Below are 25665 nucleotides of genomic sequence, written 5' to 3' on the forward strand. Positions count from 1 at the left end.
TTCCTAAAACCATTCAAACACCAGCCTCTGTGGCCAAAAGTCAAACTCCTGAACCTGCCACAAAAGGCCCTACATGTGCCAGCCTCTGCAGTCCTCTCTTCTGTCCAGTGACTTACCTCACATGGCACCCCCGCCCTTGAGCCATCTTGAACAACTTAGAGTTCTTCAGATGTCTCTATTGACTGTTATTGTTCTATCAAATGGGGATATTTACAAGGCTGTCATGAAAAGCAAATAAGAAATGTGGAAACAAATTCTAAATGATCTATTTAGATAACTAATTATCTAATAACATCGCAAATGTTAAGACTGATGGATCCTGAGTGTGTAAGTCAGCTTGGGCTGCTAAAACAAAATCCCACAGACTGGGTGGCCTGAACAGAAGACATTTATTTCCCACAGTTCTGGATGCTGGAAAGTCCAAGATCAAGGGACTGGCAGGTTTGATGTCTGGTGAGAACTCACTTCCAAGCTTGTGCACAGCCATCTTTATGCAGCGCGCTCACATAGCAGAGAGGGAGGGCATGCATGTGAGCCAGCATGCATGTCTTCTGGTGTTTCTTCTTATAATCCGATTATAAGGGCCCTGCCCTCAGGACTCCATCTAAGCCCAAGTACCTCCAAAAGGCCCCATCTCCAAATACCATCACACAGGAGGTTAGGGCTTTAACAGATGAATTTGGGGGTGGGGGAAGATATAATTCAGCCCATAACACTGAGCAAAGGGATTATAGTGACTTTTGGTATCCAGTGTCCTGCTCCAGTAGAGCACCTATGGTATCAGGAAGTTCATGTTCAAAACAAGGTATTCTGTGTGTAAAAAACTACCTATTTTTTCAGGAGGCTGAGGCGGGAGGATCGCCTGAGCCCAGATGTTCGAGGTTACAATGAGGTGTGATCTCACCACTGCACTCCAACCTGGGCTACAGAGTGAGTCCCTGTCTCTAAAAAAAACAACACAAAACCAACGAACCAACCAACAACAACAACAACAACAACAAACCTATCTATTTTGGGGGGGCAGAGGGAGGGTGGTAGGAATAGAAGAGAAAGTTGAGGATTGTTGGGAAATTAGGAGGGAGAGACAGGCAAAAGCCAATTCATGGAGGGGTCCTGTATTTACCAAAAAAAGGTGAATTATAACTCATGAATGACTAGGATCATGAGGAAACAGGTTCACTGACACACTCGCACATGACTGGCTGTTAGCTTTAAGAGCTATCTAAATTCTCCCCCTAATGATCTTACTTTTGGGAATTTATCCTAAGAAAATAATCCAAAAGATCAGGAGAGGTATGTGTCCAAAGATATTTATTACATTATTTATGATGATAAAAACTGGAAGTAACTCATAGTGGAATAGTTAAGTAGTTATTAGCTAAAGAGTTTCTGAATGAACCAATAAATGCTTGTTGAGTATAAAGTAAAAATGAGAACAGTGAAGTCCAGGTTCACAGAATGGAAAAATCTATGAAGTAAAATAAACAAAATATTAAATTATAGCTATGTAACACCGCAACTATATAAATACAGTGAAAAAACAGACAACACTAGAAGTAAATATAGATTAAAATGACAACAGACTATTTGTTACGGTGGCGCAATTATGTGCCACTAAGATATTATGCTCAAAAAGACACTGCCTTTTTGAAAATGAAAAAACAACCAGTCCTGCACAAGGTAATCTGGCTGGCCTGTCTGCAGCACAGCCTCACAAAGTAGCCTTTGTTTGTCCCAGCCTGAATCAACACTTGGCTTTCAGTAACACAAGTGAATTGATGAAATATTTGGGGTCAATATAGTGGAAAGAAGTATTTGTTTTATAATGAAGCCCAGAACAATGGTCACTGGGGAAGCAGGGTGAAAAAGGAAGAGGATTTAAACTGCTAAATGAACTACACGCTCCAGGCCAAAGCATCCATTATCGCCTACAGGCAGGATGAGAAACAGAGTCCTTGTGAATAAATAAACCAAAGGGAACCTAAACCATCAGATGATGCCCGAGCGGAACTGTGTTTATGCTCACTTAGAACAAATACTGAGGAGAAAGAGAAGCAGATATTTGGTAACAGTTATGACATTACTGGATTTATAGCTCATCTAGTAATAAGTTTCCTCAAAGGAGAGTTGTCAAATTTCAGAGCTGGATAAGGGGACCAAGGTCAAAAGGGGTAGGTGATTAGGCCAAGGTCATCCAGTCAGTATACAGCATGGGAATATAAACATGGGCTGCCAGTCACACAGACTGCATGTCCAACTCCAGGACTGCCCCTTCCCAGCTATGTCTTAATCAAGCATTCCCTCAAACAGATATTAAGACAACGTGTGTCTCAAACAAGTCACTCAGTCTTGCCTGCCGTCAATTTTCTCACCTGTAAAATAGTACGAGGCCTCTGCTGTGGTCCTCTGTGGCTGTCCACCCACCTCACCCTTCTTCAAAACACCCAGAAGAGCCACCTGTCACCAACCTTCAGCCCATGGGCTCTGAATAGGCCCTGAGCCCAAGAGTACATCATATTCTCAGGGACTTGGGTGCTGGGTCAGGAAGGATGTGGGACCTGATGAGAGGTGCTGAGGGGTGAGATCTCGGCAATGACAAAGGATGCAGCAAGTCCTCTTCGCCACTGGCTTCAGCTGCCATGACCTCCATCTTGGCCAACACACGCAGTCAAAGAACAGAGCCAAGAGATGGGAGATGGAGAAAGCGGGTCTCAGAGATAGGGCAAAAATCGCAGAACCAAGTTATTCCTGAAGCCAGCCTTACCTTTTTGGTTGTTGAGCCAATTATTCCTTTTTTTCTGTTGGTGTTTGTTTTACCTAAGCAAGTGTGAGGGATTTTTGCTTTCATTTTTTATTTCAACAGCTTTTGGGGGCTGGGCGTGGTGGCTCACGCCTGTAATCCTAGCACTTTGGGAGGCCGAGGCAGGCGGATTGCCTGAGCTCAGGAGTTCAAGACCAGTCTGGGCAACATGGTGAAACCCTGTCTCTACTAAAATACAAAAAAAAAAAAAAAAAAAAAGCCGGGCGTGGCAGCATGTGCCTATAGTCCCAGCTACTTGGGAGGCTGAGGCAGGAGAAGTGCTTCAACCTGGGAGGCGGAGGTTGCAGTGAGCCAAGATTGTGTCTCTGCACTCCAGCCTGGCGACAGTCAGACTCTGTCTCAACAAAAAAAAAAAAAAAAAAGCTTTTAGGGTGTAAGTGGTTTTTGGTTACATGGATGAATTACATAGTGGTGAATTCTGGGATTTTACTGAGTTCTTTTTGGCTTAAGATAGTTGGATTTCCTGCCTGGTGCGGTGGCTCATGCCTGTAATCCCAGCACTGCGGGAGGCTGAGGCAAGCAGATCACCTGAGGTCAGGAGTTCAAGACCAGCCTGGCCAACATGGTGAAACCATGTCTCTACAAAAAATACAAAAATTGTCTGGGTGTGGTGGCACATGCCTGTAATCCTAGCTACTTGGGAGGCTGAGGCAGGAGAATCACTTGAACCTGGGAGGCAGAGGTTGCAGTTAGCCGAGATCACGCCACTGCACTCCAGCCTGGGCGACAGAGCAAAAGCAAGACTCCATCTCAAAAAAAAAAAAAAAAAAAAACAAGAAAAAAGAAAGATAAAAGATAGTTGGATTTCCTCTCACTTGCAACCGAAAGTTTCTGAGAATCACCTCCCTTATGGAGAGAGAATGCAGGTACAAGTGCCAAGCCTAGCACCTGGCACATGGTAGTTGTTCAACAAATGTTGACTTCACTTTCTTCTCTGTCTTCCTTACTGGGATTCCATCTCTTTTTTCTTCACTTCTTCTCTCTTCACCAAGTTTCCTCCTTCCTGTAGGGCTCTTTCCCTACCAGTCCTCTTTTCCTGGAAGCACAGAGATAAGCAGCTTTCTCTGCCTCCTTGTAAAACTCTGCCAGCTAAGACTCTGGCATAAGCCTCAGTGAGCTCTGCTCTAGACCTCAACATCCCCCGTGCACACTTCTTTGAAATCAGACCCCATTAATCAGAACTCCTCACACTTATACAATATTTTACCATGGGCTCTCACCTCCAGATTCTCATTTGGTTTGACTTTAGCCACGCGCAGAGGCAGGGCAAGGTGTTCTTGTGATCATAACCATTACCCAAATGAGGAATCAAACGTTCAGGAACGGGACATTACTTGAACACAGCCACAGAGTGAGTAAGTTTGGGAACTGGGACACAAACACAGGTCCCAGGGCCAAACTCAATGCCCTCCCCGTTCTCCAGCATGGTGCTGTTTCCTTCATTTAGAGTGAAACGCTCATGTGCAGTGGATGCTGTGGTGCTCCACCTCCAATCCCTCTTCAGGTCTGGTGCCCTGCCCTCCAGATGCTGGGCACGCTGCCTGCTGATTTTCACAGCTGCACCCCTCTCTGGTAACTGTGGTCAGTGGCAGGGGCTGCCCCACCTACAGTTCTGCTCCCTCCTAAGGGGCAGCCCACGGCCAGTGACTGACCTTCTTGCTTCGATTTAGGACAAGTGAAGGGTCAACCCTGCTCCAGAGCTCCCTGCAGGATCCTGAAAGCTGCCGGGTTTGGGATGCCTGGAGTGAGAGGCAGCTCCACAAGCGCAGTTGCTGTGCAAGCTGCTCTTCCACTTTGGCCACAGAATCCAGCAGATGTGAAGGTATGTAAAGCCTCTATGGCAGATAGGAATGCTGTGAGTGGAGGCTTTGGGTTGAGTACGGCCTCAATTACAACCAAATCACAAGTCAGCTTCTCCCTCTGCCCATTCCCACCTTCCTTCCTTTTTTTTTTTTTTTTTTTGAGACAAAGTCTCACTCTTGTCGCCCAGGCTGGAGTGCAGTGGCACAATCTGGGCTCACTGCAACCTCTGCCTCCCGGGTTCAAGCACTTCTCCTGCCTCAGCCTCCCAAGTAGCTGGGAATACAGGCACCTGCCACCACACCCGGCTAATTTTTGTATTTTTAGTAGAGATGGGTTTTCACCATGTTGGCCAGGCTGGTCTCAAACTCCTGACCTCAGGAGATCCACCCACCTCAGCCTCTCAGAGTGCTGGGATTACAGGCGTGAGCCACCGCGCCCAGCCCTTCCTTCCTTCTTTAGAGGCATATTTCCTGAAGCACTTGAGTAAACTTTCTGCATTCCACTCTCCAGCTAAGAGTCTGTTTGCAGGGATTCCTGTCTAAGGCAGTTGGTAAGAGAAGTGATCCTAGGAAGCACACTCTAAAATGGGATTTTAGGGATGAACTACTTGCTGGCCAGCTGGCAGTGAAGATTCCACCACTTGTGGTGGGTGGGGTATTGGCAATGTCCCGCTGTCACTGGCAGTGAATTGGGATGGGACACTGGTGACAGGGGACATGCTCCTGTCTCCTGGTATACTTCCGGCACTAGAGAAGAATGGTACCTAAAAAGACAATGGAATTGAGGGCTTTTGCAGGGTACCAATGATTTGATGGAAAGAGATAAAAACAGACTCAGGATAAGTGGCAGACATCCCATCCTGTTTTGCTGGGGTGAATTGTAGCAGATATGTCCTGGGGCTGGAGCTGCCAGTGGCAGTGGCTGCCTCCTGATGATGCTGGTTTCTCTCCCTAGTACAGTCATGGTCCCGAGGGGACCAGAGAGGGGAACAGCTCTCTTGACAATTCAGATCGGCATTGTGGCTTTGGTTATTGTTCCTGCAAGCTCAACAGAGATCGATTTCTTCAACCCTTTCAATGATTCTGCAACTGACTGCTGATCAATATGAAGTCAAACCTTCTGATTTCAAAACCTATATTCTGTCCTCAACACCATGTGATGACTAGGAGACTTGAGATTCCATGAACTCAAATGAACTAAATCAAGGGAAGGAAAAAGTATTGAAGTTGCAAGGATAAATGAGTTCAGTTTTAGACATAGGAGCTTGATGTACTAGTAAGACAGCCTGAGACCATCCAGCAGAAATGTGAGGGGGATTGGCTCTTATTAGCCTGGGGCTAGGAATGTAGATTTGGAGTTCTTTGCTAGAAAGCATGATCCTGGGTATGATCACCCAGGATGAGTGCAGGAAGAGACCAGGACTACAGGTAAGAAAAAAGATGCAGTGGAAAAAACAAAACAAAACAAAACAGTCATTTGGGAATAAAACACTTGGGTTCAACTCTCCACTTTACCTCCTACTAGCTGTGTGATGTTGGGCAAATTACTTAACCTCTCTGTGCTTAGTTTAAGAGTCAGCACTAAGCGTCTTGCTTTACTGGCTCCAATCTCTGGTTCTGTTTTGGGGAAGGTAGAGGAGGCTTATTGCCTAAGCTTGTTGTCCCTAGGCTTGTTGCCTCATGTTTGCAAAATGGCTTTTCATGGCCCTGGCCATTGTGTCTACATATAACCATGTTCAAGACAGAAAGAAAAGAAAGACATGGAATGGAAAAGCTGGTTTTCCTCTTACTAGGAGACAACTTGTCTCTGGCAACTTATCAGCGAATGTGTTCTTATATCTCATTGGCCAGGGTTGGGTTACAAGACCACCCTTTGTTGCATGGGAGTGCTGGGAGAGCAAATGTTCCATCAAGGATTCCTTTGACTGATACTGATCATGATCCATCCTGATCCGTGGCACATCACTGCCCCAAATAAAAGCATGATGCGGTGGTCCACCTCAAGGTGGGTGCTCCATCTCAGGGAACCAGTGATGTGGTGCTCCACCTTTGGGGCAATGATGTGCCATGAATCATGATGGATCCAGGATCCATGATCCACAGCCCATCACTGCCCCAAATAAAAGCAGTCATGTTAGCAAGGGAGAAGGGACTGACTATTGAAGTGACAAACAACATTGTCTATCAAAACTCATGAAAGTCATTCTTTAGGGAAAGGTATAAATTTTGAATGCTAGAATTCAGACACGAGGCAGGACTCATCAATAGAGGAGATGGCTTTACCAGTGCTATATATTTGTATAGCACTGTAAAGTTTATGAAAACTTACACAGGTTCTTATTTGACCCTCACAACAGACCTGGGAGGTAAGTCGAATTTCCATTTTGCAGATCCAGCAAGAGGGACTCAGAAATCATTAAGTGAGAGAAGGGTCAGGCCTCATTCTAGGCCAACATTCTTCCTACTGAGCCAGGTAGATTTGGGACCCCCACGAATAGGCAGCTACCTTGATGTAAATCCCAGGTTACCTCTTCTTCCACCACTGAAAGGCCTGGAACCTCAAGATTCCTATTATCTGGGACATCAAAATTCTGAACAGTAGTAAATTGCCAATTCAATATTGATAGTTTATAGCAAATCAAACCTTTGGTGGAGGGAGGATGGTGGTATTGAAAGAGAGTTGTGGTTTAGTATATGACCATAGGCAAAGAACATAATTATTCATTCAGAAAAAAAAATCAAGAAACAAACTGAAGAGTTTCAGGAAACTCTACAACTGAATTCATACTTAGAATTGAATTTTTAAAACAACTTCCCAGCTGGGCGCGATGGCTTATGCCTATAATCCCTGCAATTTGGGAGGCTGAGGCAGGTAGATCACCTGAGGTCAGGAGTTTGAGACGAACCTGGCCCACATGGTGAAACTTCTACTAAAAATACAAAAATTAGCTGGACGTGATGGCAGGCGCCTGTAATTCCAGCTACTCGGGAGACTGAGGTAGGAGAATTGCTTGAACCTGGGAGATGGAGGTTGCAGTGAGCCAAGATCACGCCACTGCACTCCAGACTGGGCAACAGAGCAGGACTCCATCTCAAAAAAAAAAAAAAAAAAAAAGAGGCCGGGTGCAGTGGCTCATGCTTGTAATCCCAGTACTTTGGGAGGCCAAGGCAGGCGGATCACGAGGTCAGGAGATCGAGACCACGGTGAAACCCCGTCTCTACTAAAAATACAAAAAATTAGCTGGGCGCAGTGATGGGCACCTGTAGTCCCAGCTACCCGGGAGGCTGAGGCAGAAGAATGGCATGAACCCAGGAGGCGGAGCTTGCAGTGAACCGAGATCATGCCACTGCACTCCAGCCTGGGCAACAGAGTGAGACTCCGTCTCAAAAACAAACAAACAAACAAACAAACATCTTCCCATGGATTATAAGCAATGCAAAATGCTAAAGAACATCCATAGGGAAGAAAGCCAGAACCAGACCATTGATTTGGTAAACACAACAATTCTATTGGCAGACCCAGATTACAAGGGATTAGAATGAGAGAGGACCACACTTATTTCTATCTGTTCTCTGTTGGAGAATCACTCAGGAATCACCCAGAAGACTAGATAAAATTGTCAGTCCTCTCCCAAATATTGGAGAAGTTGCAGGAGTGGCAGGTGAGTGGGGGTGTGAGTGTGCAGATTTCTCAAGTACCTACAATGTGCAAAGCAGTACTAAATGCTGGGAGGAATAAAGGTGTGAATGAAAGTATCCATTCATTGATTTATTCAGTAACTATTCATTAACAAACATTTATTGAGATGTTTTATGTGTGCAGCATTGGGCTAGGTTCCAGGGATACTTTTCAAAAATCAGTCTAATTGGTGAAGGAAGGAGGGGGATGGGATTACAATGAGAACATACGAGAATTTTAAATAAACATCTGATCAAGGCTACAAGACAGGTGCTAACTGCTGTAAATACTAAGGGGAAAAATTCCAGCTGGATCTGGGATCCAGGAGAGGCTTCCTTCCTAAGTAAGCTGGGAATTGAGCTTGGTCTTAAAGGATGGTTAGGATTTTGACAGTATGGATGAGCAGACACTGGAAGGGATCACATGTTATAGTCTTTCCTGGTCTTATCTTAGAGGAGACAAAGTGCCTGTAGCAGATGTCAACAATGCACACAACTCTCCATAGTGAGACAAAGAGCCTGGTATGTACAGAAAGCCCTGCTGATTGGTGTTTCTCAAGCTCAAATCATTGTACTTTATCCTTTCCACTCCACAAATATCTATTGAGCCCCTACTATGGGCTGAGCACTGCATGAGGCACTGAGGATACAACTATGAATGATACAGGCACAACCAAGACCTTCAAAGGACTGAGGGTATGATGGGAGGGAAGACAGAGCAAGCATTTGTGATACATGCATCTAGAGTTATGACAGTGGAAGAATGAGGGCTATGGAAGCACATAGTAGGGGAGCTTAGCCCAATCTGGATTTTCTGTGCAATAAATCACAACAGGCCAGGCATGGTGGCTCACACCTGTAATTCCAGCACTTTGGGATGCTGAGGCCGGCAAATCACGAGATCAAGAGATCGAGATCATCCTGGCCAACATGGTGAAACCTCGTCTCTACTAAAAATACAAAAATTAATTAGGCATGGTGGCAAATGCCTGTAGTCCCAGCTACTTGGGAGGCTGAGGCAGGAGAATCGCTTGAACCTGGGAGGTGTAGGTTGCAGTGAGCCGAGATCGTGCCACTACACTCCAGCCTGGGGACAAAGCAAGACTCCGTTTCAAAAAATAGTAAAATAAAATAAATTAATTAATCACAACAATAAGCACTTATTTTTCAACAATAAGTCACAACAATAACCACTTATTTTTCAACAATAAGTCACAACAATATGCACTTATTTTTCTCATTTATCAGCCCATGATCTTTTGGGGAGCTCCACTTCAGGTCGCAGGTTGGCTAAACTTGATTCAAGGTTCATATTAGGGCCAGATCCCCTCCACATGTCTTCACATTTTTTCTGGACCAGCAGCTATTCAGTTCTCTCTCTCTTTCTCTCTGTATGTGTGTGTGTGTGTGTGTGTGTGCAAATGTGTGCTTTCCACAGGACCACAAGAGGCCAAGCCAAACTTCTCAAATACGTTTAAGGCCTTTGTTTGTGGCCCATCTTACAACACTCCATTGGCCAAAGTAAGTGATGAGCTAAGTCCAACATCAAGTAGGTTGAGACATATGTTCCACCCTCTCTCATGTACAGCAAGGACCCAAATCAGAGGGGCAGTAAACAACTAGGAACAATATCCAATCTACCACATCATTCCTGGTCTCTACAAACCCCTCTTAATTGTCACTCATTTCTTTGCACCTCTTTAAAACAAAATCTCTGTGACAGAATTGTTTGTATACACAGTGTCATTCATTCAGCACACTCTAAGCCATCTTTCTTTCCCAACCTCCAGCTGAAACTACTCTTGTCAAGGTTGCCAATGGTCAAATCTCACCTTAGCCTACCTTTCAGGAGAATTTGACACTGTTGATCTCTTCATCCCTTTTGGTAGCCTTTCCTTGTTTGGCTTTCAGACACCATCATCTCCTGATTTTCCTGATTTCATTGGCCTCTTCTCAGTATTGTTTGCTAGTTTTTCTTTCTTTTTCTGACTTCTAAATGTTGAAGTGCTTTGGGATTTGGTCTTTGTGTCTCTTGCCATCTGTATCTTCACTTACAACCTGTAAACATGGATTATGTTCAAATTTATATCTTCAGATTCATCCTCTTCCATGCAACTTAGAAATATATCCAATTGCTTACCTGGCATCTTTATTCTTGGATGTCTAATAACCTTTTTGAACCTAACATGTCTAAAACAGAATACTTGCTCCCCTACCCATACCTCTCTACCCTTGAAAAACCTGCTTTTTCCCAGTCCTCCTCTGGTAAATGGCAGCATCATTTAGCCAAGTGGATAAATAGATAATGAATTACCCATTGCTCAGGTCAACATAGATCCTGAATGCAACTGCTCCTCAGCACTTCCTCCCCTGTCTAAGCCACCACCATCTCTTTATATGGACTACCACAACTGTCTCTTAACCAGTCTCCCTATTAGCACCTTTGGTCCCCTACAATCTCATCAGAGTAATCTTTAAAAAATGTAAATCAGACTGAAAAGTCTTCTGCATTAGAAAGAAGAAATGTGAAGGGGCTTGTGATAGAAATAAAAATAATATCATCATAAAGTAAACAAATAAAAAATGTATATCAGATATAATGATGTCAATTCTCTTTCAAAATTCCTAATGGTTTTCTATTTACCATCAACTATAAGGCCTTAACATAATCTGCTTATCTCACTGAATTCACCTCCTGTTACACTTAATCTCTTTCACTCGGTTCCCCTACAATGTTCTTCTTGGAACAAGACAAGTTTATTACTACCTTGGAGCTTTTTTCTTGTTTCCTCTCATAATCTTTCTTCCTCCAGACTTTAGAATGGTTGTTCCCTCATTTCTTTTAGGTCTCAGCTCAAATCCTACCTTCTTAAAGACATACACTTGACCTCCCTAACTAAAAATTCAGCCTTCTTCATCTCTACTTCCTTACCGTGCCTTATTTTTTATAGCACTCATTGATTGATTGATTTACACATTTATTTATTCAGCCATTTGAATATAAGTTTGCTAGAATGTAGGCTCCTCAAGTACAGGAATTTTTATATGCTCATTATTATATCCTCGTGCCTAGAACAGTGCCTGGCCCATAGAAGTTGCCTCCCTAAAGATTTGTTCAATAAATGCATAAATGCACGAATGAATGATCTTTGCCGCAACTATCCGAGTCAGGTATTATTCCTATTGGGTGACAGAAAACAGTGGCTTGGGAATGTCCAGCAGCTTGTCTAAGCTCTATAGTTAGATGATGGTCCTGTCTTTCCAGAATCTAAAAAGTCTATCTGATTCTATTAAACCACACTTGGCCCAAGAGTTAGAAAATCAGGTTTCCTGTCCTGGATATTTAGAAAATTTTCCGTGTAACCTTGGACAAATTAGAAAACTTGCATTTTCTAAGCCTTGTTATACTGATCATGTATGTAACAGCAAGGGGTTTTCTAAAATCCCCAAGGCCCTTGCCAGCTCCATTATTTAAATAAATATAAAATAATTCACACTTACAAGATAATCATTGTTATAATATTTGATTTCTGCCTTGGGGCAAAGAATGCCTGAGAAAATAATGAAGATGAAGACCCCAGTGGTCTCACATTTACCCAGCAAAGTCCACGTCAATCTTTCTTTTTCTTGCCAGGTAATTTCTGTATTTGCTAAGTAGCTGCTGCCCTTGTCCTTGCTAATTCTATCATCCTGGGTAAAACATGTAGCTCCTCTAGGCTTCAAATCTTTGTTTTGAAGGTTAAGTGAGATAATATACATAAGACAGAAGTTAAATTGCTTGTAGTTCTGCAAGTGTTATAATAAATCCTACCAATAAACAGATAAATTGGCTTGAATGGTTTTAAGTTTAATGATTGTTGTATGTAGCTCCTATACTGGAAATATTGCTTAACTATGCAAATACAGTAAATATAGGTTCCATGTGGTTTTCCTGGAAAATAAATTAGATAAACGTGTACACTTTCACAGATTTATGAGAGACAATAGGAATACAAGCTTGAATGTGGCTCACTGATATAATACATCACTTCCCTCCATGAGCCACCATTCAAATCCATCTGATGTGCATCTTTTAATTTGAATATTCTTGAATAAGTCTATTGTTTTGTATGCATTTAAATGTACAGTATTGTACTATACATCTAATTCTGCTTTTACTTTTTATCACCAGGCACTATGCTTATCAGTGGACTTTCCAAGTTGGAGGCCTCACTGTTGCTTCAAGTGTGGTATGGCAGCACCCATCTGCTGTGTCCATCTACACTTTATTATATATCTATGCACCTCGTCAAGGAAGCATGGGAACCCGCAGGCACTGCTAGTAGGAAGGCAAGCTGGCCTGGCCATTCTGGAGAAGAACACGGCAGTATACTCAGTCACATTCCAGTCACACAGCCTGTGATTTGGGTATGCATCATGGATAAATGTTCATTGTCGTGTTATTTAGGAAATCCAGGAGCTGGAGATGGAAAGCAATGTGCTTGAACTAGGTAGGATGTATACAGCTCAAATGGGCCAACTGTTAAATTTTCAGGAACTTGGTGAGCTAGTTTTTATACCCCATTATTATTTAAAATCAAATTATATAAACTTACCACTAAATAACATATATTTTTAAAAGTAATAAATACTTTAAACACACTGCTTCCTAGTGCTTTCACTAGACTGAACCATCATCTTGGCTTCTGGGGTCACTGAGGCCTACTGTATCTCCCTGGTGGACATCATGGTGTGCTGCTGCTGCCATTCTCTACTGGTTCTGTGTTCAGGGATGTCCCGTTGGTAGCTTGAAAGAGGCCATGGTGGGAATAATTACACTATGGAAATTAGCAAACCCTATTTTGGCTAATCCTGACAGCTAATTGTTAAACATTTACCAGTTCACTGGAGACTAGTATTACTCCCCTTTACAAATGAGAAAAATGTGGCTCAGACGGCTTATGAAACTTGCCAAGAACCACACAACTTGTGACTGGTGCAAATTGGATTCAGACCCAAGCCTGTCTCAGACCTTGTACTTTACTTTGATGAAAATTAGAAGTGAGTTATAACGTTTAGACTATAAAATTCCCAATACTTTACCACCAACATTGCACTTATGTTTTTGTTTAAAAAAAAAAATGTCTATGGCTGCCTGCACCTGAGTACAGTGTGAAATCAAGAAACGGCACAGTTTTTAGAAACATCTGCTTACTGATTGAGCTTCATTAACTCCTCATGTGAGATCCCAGTCCTGAACCACAGGTGCTGTTGCTTACAGTGCGTAAGAAAAATAAATGAGTTCAGCTTCCAGGTTAGTGCTGTGAGGTTACATAAACTAATCATTAAACATGACAGCTAAGATATTTTAGCTACTGTTTAACTTTAAAAGATTTGTTAATAAATAATGCTATTGCACACTGGAGGCCTTGACCCTGTCTCTACCTGAGTCACAAACCTTTGTGTTTGTATAGAAGTTACACTATTTCCTACGTTTGACTTGAAATTTAGTCACATTTTCTTCTCATTGTCAATTATCTACTTTCTCTCTCATTAATTCAGTCATCAATAAACATTGAAAATGATGAATGCAACTTGAGACCAAAAGAGTTGGGAAAAATCCTTTCTAACATGACTGAATGAAAATATTTCATGAATCAAATGCTCTCTAAAATGTGAATATGAGGCAAACAACCTCCAGGACGACTAAATGGTCAGATGCAAAGGTGAACTGACATGAGCTCCTAATTGGATTTTGTAGGCCAACATTTTTTTAAAAAGTATTTTTAATAAGGAAAATTTCAAGTGTTTACAAAAGTAGAGAAAACAGTACAACAAATCTCCCTGTACCTATTGTCGAGCTTCAACCATCATTAACTCATGGTCAATCATCTGTCATGCCCATCTTGTTTCATGCGTGTCTGCTTCCAAACCTGTCTGCCTTTCCAATCCCAGCAATGTCAGGGCATTTCACTTTTCAATTTATTATTTACATATATATCCTAAGTGGATACATTCATCTACTATACTCTACACACTTGGTTCCACAAGAGCAAGCAGACATGTGTGGTGCTGTACAACTACTTTTATAGAACTTGCCACCATACATTTATAAATTATAACCATATAATGTACCAACAATGCTTTGAGGTAGAATACTACCACTTTACAGATGAAGGAACTGAAATGCAGAGGTTAGGCAACTTGCCCACCATCACACAGTGAGTTAAGCAGCAGAACTGAGATTTGAACCCAGACAATCTGGTTCCAGAGGCTATGCCTTTAGCTATGACACCACAGCCTTCACACAGGAATTTACATGCACTACTGAATGCTCAACTGCTTAGCCAAAGCTTCTGCATTAGAATGGTTCCTGGCCTGTTACCCCAGATCAATGAATAGAGACTTTCCTTAAAACACTATTCGGATGGCTCTCCTCATCCCCAAACAGTATCACAAGTTACTCCAGGGCATATTCTGTTTATAATTTTGAAATGTCAGGTTTCATTTCATTCATGGCATCAAAACTTTGAAATTTGCTGAGATGAAACTTACGGCACAGTATATGATCAGTTTTTATAAATATTCAATGTGTGCTTGAAAAGAATATATATATTCTGCAATTGTTGGGTTCTATACACATCCACTAGATTGTTAGTCATGTGTTCAGCTTTATATGCATATAAAATGTTAAAATTTCTCATCATGACTGTGGATTTACATATTTCGCCTTGTAGATGTGTCAATTTTTGCTTCATGGGTTTTGGAGTCTTTTTTTGCAGATGCAAATCTAGAATCAGTATACTTTGCTGGTGATCTGGACTTTTTAATCATTACAAAGTGAGCTTCTTTAGTCTTAGTAATGCCATTTGCCTTAAACTATTTTACATGATAATACCATGGTATAACTTAATTCCATCATTTTACTTTCAACCTAGTACACAGGCTTTAGGTGTACCTATTAAGTAGCACATAACTGGCCAGGCTCAGTGGCTCACACCTGTAATATCAACACTTTGGGAGGCTGAGGTGGGAGGACTGCTTGAGCCCACGAGTTTGAAACCAACCTGGGCAACATAATGAGATGCTGTCTCTACAAAAATTATGTTTTGGCTTCGATTTTACTGTTAAGAAGTCTATTTCTCACCTTTTTTTTAAAGGTAAGCACTCTCTATCTTGTGCCTTTAAAATGTTCTTATTGTCTTTAGTTATCTACAATTTTTACTATGTTGTAAATTTCTGTTTATCTTGCTTGACATTTCTATGGTCTTTGAATCTGTGGAGTAATGCCTTTCATCTGTTCTGGAAAACTCTTAGGCATCATCTTCTACAAAATTGACCCCATCTTATTCTTCTCTCCTTCCTCTGGGACTCCAGTTAAACATATAACAGATCTTCTCCACTGTATTATTTAAGATCTTACTCTCTCTTCAGTTTATTCTCTATCCCACATCTTTTTGTCTTTTCATTCTTCATTCTGTATACAGGCATAACTTGTTCAACTGCACTTTGGAGATACTGTTTTTTGTTTTTACAAATTGAAGGTTTGTGGCAACCCTCTGTTGAACAAGTCTGTAAGCTCCATTTTTTCCAACAGCATGTGCTCACTTCATGCCTCTGTGTTGCATTTTGAAAATTCTCACATCATTTTCATTTTTTAATTACTATTAAATCTGTGATGGTAACTTGTGATCAATGATCTTTGATGTTACAATTGTTTTGAGGCATCACAAAACAGACTCTTATAAGACAATTAACTTAATTAATAAACGTCGTGTGTGTTCTGACTGCTCCCCTGACCAGTTGTTCCCCAACCTCTTGCCCTCTTCTCAGGCCTCTCTGTATTAGTCCATTTTCATGCTGCTGATAAAAACATATCTAAGACTAGCCAATTTACAAAAGAAAGAGGTTTAATGGACTTACAGTTCCGCATAGCTGGGGAAGCCTCGCAATCATGGTGGAAGGCAAAGAGGGGCAAGTCATATCTTACATGAGTGGCAGCAGGGAAAGAGAGAGCTTGTGCAGGGAAACTCCCTTTTTAAAACCATCAGGCCTCATGAGACATATTCACTATTATGAAAATAGCACAGGAAAGACCTGCCTCCATGATTTAATTACCTCCCACCAGGTTCCTTCCACAACATGTGGGAATTCAAGATGAGATTTTGGTGGGGACACAGTCAAACCATATCATTCTGCCTTGGCCCTTCCCAAATCTCATGTCGTCACTTTTCAAAACCAATCATCCCTTCCCAACAGTCTCCCAAAGTCTGAATTTACTCCAGCATTAACTCAAAAGTCCACAGTCCAAAGGTTGGGCACAGTGGCTCAGGCCTGTAATCCCAGCACTTTGGGAGGCTGAGGTGGGCAGATTGCTTGAGGCCAGGAGTTCAAGATTAGCCTGGCTGACATGATGAAACCCCATCTCTACAAAAATACAAAAATTAGCCAGGTGTGGTGGGGGGTGCGTGTAGACCCAGCTACTTAGGAGGCTGAGGCAGGAGAATCGCTTGAACCCAGGAGGTGGAGGTTGCAGTGAGCTGAAATCATGCCACTGCACTCCAGCCTGGGCAACAGAGCAAGACTCCGTCTCAAGCACCCCCACCCCCCAAAAAAGGCCACAGTCCAAAGTCTCATCCAAGATAAGGCAAGTCCCTTTCACCTATGAGCCTGTAAAATGAAAATCAAGTTAGTTACTTCCTAGATTCAATGGGGGTATAGCCATTGGGTAAATATACCCATTCCAAGTGGGGGAAATTGGCCAAAACAGAGGGGCTACAGGCCCCATGCAAGTCTGAAATCCAGTGGGGCAGTCAAATCTTAAAGTTCCAAAATTATCTCCTTTGACTCTATGTCTCACATGCAGGTCTCACTGATGCAAGAGGTGGGTTCCCATGGTCTTGAGCAGCTCCACCCCTGTGGCTTTGCAGGGTACAGCTTCTCTCCCAGCTGCTTTCATGGGATGGTGTTGAGTGTCTGCAGCTTTTCCAGGTGCATGGTGCAAGCTGTTGGTGGATCTACCATTCTAGGGTCTGGAGGATGGTGGCCCTCTTCTCACAGCTTCAGTAAGTGCCGCAGTAGGGACTCTGTGTGGGGGCTCTGACCCCACATTTCTCTTCTGCACTGCCCTAGCAGAGGTTTTCCATGAGCCGTGCCTCCCCCCATCCCCCACCCATCAAACTTCTGCCTGGGCATCCAGGCATTTCCATACATATTCTGAAATCTAGGCAGAGGTTCCCAAACTTCAATTCTTGACTTCTGTGCACTCACGGGCTCAATGCCATGTGGAAGCTGCCAAACCTTGGGGCTTGCACCCTCTGAAGCCACAGCCTGAGCTCTATGTTGACCCCTTTCAGCCATGGTTGGAGCAGCTGGGACACAGGGCACCAAGCCCCTGGGTGGCACACAGAACAGGTACCCTGGGTCTGGCCCACGGAACCACTTTTTCTTCCTAGGCCTTCAGGCCTGTGATGGGAGGAGCTGCCACAAAGGTCTCTGACATGCCCTGGAGACATTTTCCCCATTGTCTTGGGGATTAACATTCAGCTCCTCCTTACCTATGCAAATTTCTGCAGACAGCTTGAATTTCTCCTCAGAAAATGGGATTTTCCTTTTCTATCACATTGTCAGGCTGCAAATTTTCTGAACTTTTATGTTCTACTTCCCTCATAAAACTGAATTGTTGCGGGAAGTCAGGGACCTTAAACGGAGGGACCGGCTGAAGCCATGGCAGAAGAACGTGGATTGTGAAGATTTTATGGACATTTATTAGTTCCTTAAATTAATACTTTTATAATTTCTTATGCCTGTTTTTACTGCAATCTCTAAACATAAGTTGTGAAGATTTCATGGACACTTATCACTTCCTTAATCAATACCTTTGTGATTTCCTATGCCTGTCTTTACTGCAGTCTCTTAATCCTGTCAGCCAAGGAGGATGTTTGTTGCCTCAGGACCATGTGATAATTGCATTAACTGCACAAATTGTAGAACATGTGTGTTTAAACAATATGAAATCTGGCCACCTTGAAAAAAGAACAAGATAACAGCAATGTTTAGGAAACAAGAGAGATAACCTTACACTCTGACTGCCAGTGAGCCGGGCGGAACAGAGCCATATTTCTCTTCTTTCAAAAGCAAATGGCAGAAATATCACTGAATTCTTTTTCTCAGCATGGAACATCCCTGAGAAAGAGAATGTGCACCTGTGGGTAGGTCTCTAAACTGGGCCCCCTGGGCGTAGCCGTCTCTTATGGTCGAGGCTGCAGAGATGAAATAGACTGCAGTCTCCCATAGCACTCCCAGGCTTATTAGGAAGAGGAAATTCCCACCTAATAAATTTTGGTCAGACCGGTTGATCTCAAAACCCTGTCTCCTGATAAGATGTTATCAATGACAATGGTGCCCGAAACTTCATTAGCAATTTTAATTTTGCCTCAGTCCTGTGGTCCTGTGATCTCGCCCTGCCTTCACTTGCCTTGTGATATTCTAATACCCTGTTAAGTACTTGATGTCTGTTACCCACACCTATTCGCACACTCCCTCCCCTTTTGAAAATCTCTAATAAAAGCATGCTAGTTTTTGTGGCTTGTGAGGCATCACGGAACCTACCAACATGTGATGTCTCCCCCGGATGCCCAGCTTTAAAATTTCTCTCTTTTGTACTCTGTCCCTTTATTTCTCAAGCTGGCTGATGCTTAAAGAAAATAGAAAAGAACCTACGTGAATATCAGGGAAGATTCCCTGATACTGAATGCCTTTAACAGCACCCAAGTCACCTCTTGAATGCTTTGCCACTTAGAAATTTCTTCTATCAGATACCCTAAATCATCTCTCTCAAGTTCAAAGTTCCACAGATCTCTAGGGCAGGGGCAAAATGTGCCAGTGTCTTTTGCTAAAACATAACAAGAGTCATTTCTGCTCCAATTCCCAACAAGTTCTTCATTTCCATCTGAGACCACCTCAGCCTGAATTTTATTGTCCATATCACTATCAGCATTTTGGGCAAAGCCATTCAACAAGTCTCTAAGAAGTTCCAAACTTTCTCACATTTTCCTGTCTTCTGAGCCCTCCAAACTGTTCCAATCCCTGCCTATTACCCAGTTCCAAAGTTGCTTCCACATTTTCAGGTATCTACAGCAGCTCCCCACTCTACTGTACCAATTTAGTGTATTAAGTTTGTTTTAACACTGTTGATAAAGACATACCAGAGACTGGCCAACCTACAAAAGAAAGAGGTTTAATGGATTTACAGTTCCACATGGCTGGGAAGGCCTCACAATCATGGCAGAAGGCAAGGAGGAGCAAGTCACATCTTATGTGGATGGAGGCAGGCAAAGAGAGAGCTTGTGCAGCGAAACTCCCCTTTTTAAACCCATCAGACCTCATGAGGCTTATTCATTATCAAGAGAATAGCATGGGGAGAACCTGCCATGATTCAATTACCTCCCATCAGGTCCCTCCCAAAACACGTGGGAATTCAAGATGAGATTTGGGTAGGAACACAGCCAAACCATATCACTCCCTATTATATGAGACACAACAATATTGAAATTAAGCCAATTAATAACTACAATGGCCTCTAAGGGTTCAAATGAATGGAAGAGTCACATGTCTCTCACTTAACGCTAAAAGCTATAAATGATTAAGCTCAATGAGAAAGACATATTGAAAGCTAAGACAGGCCTAAGGCTAGGCCTCTCATTCTGGTTAGCCAACTTGTGAATGCAAAGGAAAAGTTCACGAAGGAAATTCAAAGTGCTACTCCAGTGAACACACAAATAAGAAAGGGAAACAACCTTTTGTTGACATGGAGAAAATTTTAGTGGTCTGGATAGAAGATCAAACCAACCACAATATCCGCTTAAGCCAAAGTCTAATCCAGAGCAAGGCCCTAATTATTTTCAATTCTATAAAGGCAGAGGATGAGAAAGCTGCAGAAGTAAAGTTGGAAGCTAGCAGAGGTTTGTTAATGAGGGCTTAAAAAAAGAAGCCATCCCCGTACCATAAAAGTGCAAGATGAAATAGCAAGTGCTGATTAAGAAGCTGCAGCAAGTGATCCAGAAAGTCTAGCTAAGATCACTGATGAAAAGGTGGCTACATTAAACAACAAAACTGCCTTCTCTTGGAACAGGATGCTATCTGGAACTTTAATAGTGAGAGAGAAGTCAATGCCTGGCTTCAAAGCTTCAAAGGGGTGGATGTGGTGGCCCACACCTGTAATCTCAGTGTTTTGGGAGGCTGAGATGGGAGGATCACTTGAGGTCAGGAGTTCAAGACCAGCCTGTGTGAGACCTCACCTCTACTAAAAATTAAAAACAAACAAACAAAAAGAACAAAACAACAACAACAAAAAAAAACTAGCCTGGCATAGCAGCATACAGCTGTAGTCCCAGCTACTAGGAGGGCCGAGGTGTGGGAGGATTGCTTGAGCCCAGGAGTTTGAGGCTGCAGTGAGCTATGATTGTACCACAGCATTCCAGCCTGGGTAACAGAGCAAAATCCCAATTCAAAAAAAAAAAATAGAAAAAGAAAAAGAAAAAAGCTTCAAGGGACAGTCTGAGTCTCTCATTAGGGACTAATGCAGCTGGTGACTTTAAGTTAAAGCCAATGCTCATTTACCACTCTGAAAATCCTAGGGCTAAATCTACTCTGCCTATGCTCTATAAATGGAACAATGAAACCTTGATGACAACACATTTGTTTACAGCCTGGTTTATTAAATATTTTAAGCCCAGTGTTGAGACCTACTGCTCAGATGAAAGACTCTTTTCAAACCACTGCTGCTTGTTGACAATGCACCTAGTTGTTCAGGAGCTCTGATGGTGATGTACAAGATGAGTGTTTTCATGCTTGCTAACACACATCCACTGTGCAGCCCATGGATCAAGGAATAAGTTAGACTTTCAAGTCTTACTATTTAGGAAATATATTTTGTAAGTCTATAGCTGCCATAAATAGTGATCCTCTGATGGGTCTGGGGAAAGTAAGTTGAAAACTTTCTGGAAAGGAGTGACCATTCTAGATGCCATTAAGCACATTCATAATTCATGGGAGGCGGTCAAAACATTAACAGGAATGCGGAAGATGTGAGTTCCAAACCTTATGGATGACTTCGAAAGGTTCAAGCCTTCAGTGGAGGAATTAACTGCAGATGTGGTGGGAAGAGCAAGAGAACTAGAAGTGGAGCCTGAAGATGTGACTGAATTGCTGCAATGTCATGATAAAACTTGAACAGATGAGGAGTTGCTTTTTATGGATAAACAAAGAAAGTGATTTCCTGAGTTGGAAACTACTCCTGGGAACATGCTATGAACATTGTTGAAATGACAGCAAAAGATTTATAATATTACATCAGCTTGGTTAATAAAGTAGCAGTAGAGCTTGAGGATTAATTCGGTTTTTTTTTTTTTTTTTTTGAGATGGCATTTCACTCTTGTTGCCCAGGCTGGAGTGCAGCGGCACGATCTCAGCTCACTGCAACCTCTGCTTCCCGGGTTGAAGCTATTGTCCTGCCTCAGCCTCCCGAGTAGCTGGGATTATAGGCACACACCACCATGCTCGGCTAATTTTTTGTATTTCTAGTAGAGACGGGGTTTCACCATGTTGGTAAGGCTGGTCTCGAACTCCTGACTTCAGGTGATTCACCCGCCTCGGCCTCCCAAAATGCTGGGATTACAGGTGTGAGACACCACGCCTGGGCTTAACTCCAGTTTTGAAAGAATTTCTATTGTAGGTAAAATGGTATCGAGTGGCATCCTAAGCTACAGATATCTTTTGTGAAAGCATCAATTAAAGCAGCAAACTTCGCTGCTGTCTTCTTTTGACATTGCCACAGCAACCATAACGTTCAGCAACCACTACAATGATCAATCAACAGCCATCAACATCAAGGCAAGACACCACACCAGGAAAATGATTATGACTTCTGAAGGCTCAGATGGTTGTTAGCATTTTTAGCAATACTTTTTAAATTAAGATATGTACACTTTTTAGGTATAATATTATTGCACACCTAACAGACTGCAGTATATTGTAAATTTAACTTTTATATGCACTGGGAAATCAAAAAACTTGACCTTCTTTATTGCAATATTTCCTTTATTACAGTGGCCTAGAACGGAACCCACAATATTTCCAAAGAATGCCTATAATTTCTTCCTAACCTATCTTCTCATTCGCCAACTCTGTATCTAATCTGCTGCTAAACCCTTCCAATGAATGAACTTTCTTTAGAACACAGTCAGCCAGGCATGGTGGCTCATGCCTGTAATCCCAGCACTTTGGGAAGCCAAGGCGGGTGGATCATTTGAGGTCAGAAGTTCAAGACCAGCCTGACCAAGATGGTGAAACCCCATCTCTACTAAAAAATACAATAATTAGCCAGCCATGGTGGTGTATGCCTGTAGTCCCAGCTACTCGGGAGGCTGAGACAGGAGAATCGCTTGAACCCAGGAAGCAGAGTCTGCAGTGAGCTGAGATCGTGCCACCGCACTCCAGCCTGGGTGACAGAGAGAGACTCCATCTCAAAACAAAAACAAACAAACAAAAACAACAGAAAAACAAAAAAAACACAGTCCACTTGTTTTCAGTGTTTGATAATACCAATATATGAAGTCCCCGTGGATCTATTTTTGTTATACTCTCTTATACTGTCTTGTCCCCTTAGGGCCTGATTATCTCTGATTGTGTGCTGTATATTACAATTGAAAATTTATTTGTAGAAATAATTTGAAGCATAAGGATTTTTGTTTGCTTCTGCTAGACACCTGAGAGTGCTAACAAGTTTCAAGATTTTCTGTCTTGGCCACTCATATGACATAAAGCCTGGTTAAACAGATTGATGGCTGGTTTATTTCTGGTTCCTTCATGTTTCTACCTTTTGGGTCCCAGGCAAAAATGGGGGAATTAACAAGGAGAGTACCCACCTTCGTAAGCCCTGAACTTTCAACTTTTGTACCTTGTCCCGAGAGCCATGAATATGCAGCTCTGATCTTTTGTGTTTCTCTTTAGCTTGGCAAATACTCCCAAGACAAAAGTGGTTGCAAGTACTGGGTTTATCATTCTTAGTTTGCACCTTTTCTCAGATCTCAGTTGGTAATTTCTCACTATTTTATTTTTTGCTTTAAAAATTTTTGTATTTGGTCCAGGTTTTTTGGTTGTCTTATGTAGGAAGATTGGTCCAAATTATTGAGACTTCCACCACCAGGGAGAGAAAACCCCACTATTATTTCCTCCCAGACCCCATAATAGTTGAAATTATTTGATAAAGAACTGTTCTCTATAGAATAAAGGCATAAAAACTGTACATCAAAGTATGCATGTTCAATATTCAGGGCAACAAAAGGAAGTGAAAGGATCCATAGCCTGGAAGAAAGGAAATACTGGATTTTACACTCATCTTGTTACTGCCATCTTCATCTTTATGATAGCCAAAGCTACACCACTTGAATAAAGCATTATGGTAAATGCTGTTTCCAGCTCTTTCAATTTCCAACCTGTAAGTCCTCTTAAATAGAAACAGAAGATCCTCTGTCCACATATTATCTGATTCACATGATGAACACTGTGTGGTATTATAATACTCATTTTGTAGACAGGGAAAATGAGGCTTAAAGAAGTAGACTGCTCTAATTCCAGCTTCTGTGATCCAAGGCCAATGTTCTTCCTATTCTATCATTTTACTTGCTCAATTTCAAAGTCACCCCTCCACCCTAAGCTTTTCCTTCTTTGAGACAGGGTCTTGCTCAGTCACCCAGGCTGCAGTGCTGCAGCACAGTCATGGCTCACTGCTGCCTTGACCGCCCAGGCTCAAGCGATTCTCCCACCTCAGCTCCCCGGTAGCTGGGACCACAGGCACGCACCACCACATCCGGCTAGTTATTTTATTTTTTTGTAGAGACAGGGTCTCACCATGTTGCCGAGGCTTCGTTTTTTGTTGTTGTTGTTATTTTTTAAAGTAAAATGAGATGAGATAACAAAACTTCTACAGTTCCCCCCTCCTGCTCTGACATCTGGAAAACAGCTAGGCCTGCATAGCTGACGGGCTTTTGTAGCAGTTACATAAGAAGCCACAGGAAGAAAATTGCGCTAGAAGCTTCCTTTCAGTGGGAAGATTTCTAAGCCTTCTTTCTCTACTGTGCTGAGGACCACCTTCATATCATTTGGAATGAATAACGGTGGTTAACTATTTGCATGTGTTTTCCCACACCCATTTGTGCCATCTTCCAAGATGCAGAGTGGTATCTGCACGTTCAGATAATTACAGTGGGATATGGAGAGGCTTTTGTGTACTTAATACATTTCATGCCTTAGAAAGATAAACTTTTCTCAAGATATGAGAAGAAACAAACAGAACTCTGGAGAGTGAAATTCTCTTCCATCCTTACAGAGAAACCCCACATATTCTCATTTGAGGATGCGGTAGAAAGAGTATGTGAAATCAGAAATTCTGGGAGGGGAAAAGCCCTTTGCTAATAATTAGTTCTGTAACCTTGGGTAAATCAGAAACTTATCTTGATTTTTAGTTTCTCCTTTGTAAAATGAGGATGAAAGAAGATTTTGCAAATTTTTTGCGAACTCTTAAATTGCTACTGAAATGAAAATTATAATCTTTTATAAACTAACATCAATCTGGGCACTGAATAGAGATTAGTGAAGAGGGAACAGGGGGTGCAGATTTGCTCATCTTCTCCAAAGAGGAAAGAGAGAATTAGAGGGGAGGAAATGAACAACTCAGTGCACTTCTTCTTGCTTCCTGTAACATACTTGACTCTGTTAATAAGGTTTCTTACTGCATGGCCATTGGAACACAACATGGTAATGAAGGGGAAAGAACAGATAACTAAGTCACACGTACCTTGGCCAAACTGTGTGGATGGGAACATTGCCTAACCTCTTTAAGACTCTTTCTCTGTCTTAAAATGGGGGTAGCCTTTTAGGGTAATGGTGAAGGTTTCCTGAGATACCTCATGAAAAAAAATGCCTAATGGTGTTCTGGACATAGTAGATGCTATTTAAATGCAAGTTCTGTTCTCTGCCTCATATAGGGGAATTGCTGCCCTTATAAATTTAATTTTGTCAACTGTTTATTGAGAATTCATTCAGACCCTTCAATAAAATTATATGTAGAAAGGAAAATTTAGGTAGAAAACCTCCATAGAACTTTCTGCTTCTATGACATTGTCTGAGTGCACGAATATGACAATTAGGCTATAAGGAAAAGGAAGCTTTAATATTATCTAAATGATTTTGAAACCTGTGTTATACAATCAATATATATTTAGTGCAGCTTCCAGTTCATTCCATTCCACATTTCAGTGACTCTGACCATCTCGTATCACTCAAATGCAAAACACTCTTCTTTCCAAGGAGCTATTTCGCTGT

The 25665-nt window shown here is 42.1% G+C and overlaps 1 long non-coding RNA gene across 1 annotated transcript in view; it reads right to left on the reverse strand.

The window, feature by feature from the left end:
* The window catches only part of LOC115935623 (uncharacterized), an 88151-nt gene that overhangs the window by 35533 nt on the left and 26953 nt on the right, over window positions 1-25665 (reverse strand). The window contains exon 2 of the long non-coding RNA XR_008667615.2: window positions 10144-10359. This is a non-coding gene — a long non-coding RNA (uncharacterized lncRNA). The remainder of the gene's footprint in view (window positions 1-10143; window positions 10360-25665) is intronic.

This window comes from Gorilla gorilla, chromosome 7 (assembly GCF_029281585.2).
Source record: "Gorilla gorilla gorilla isolate KB3781 chromosome 7, NHGRI_mGorGor1-v2.1_pri, whole genome shotgun sequence".
NCBI lineage: Eukaryota > Metazoa > Chordata > Mammalia > Primates > Hominidae > Gorilla > Gorilla gorilla.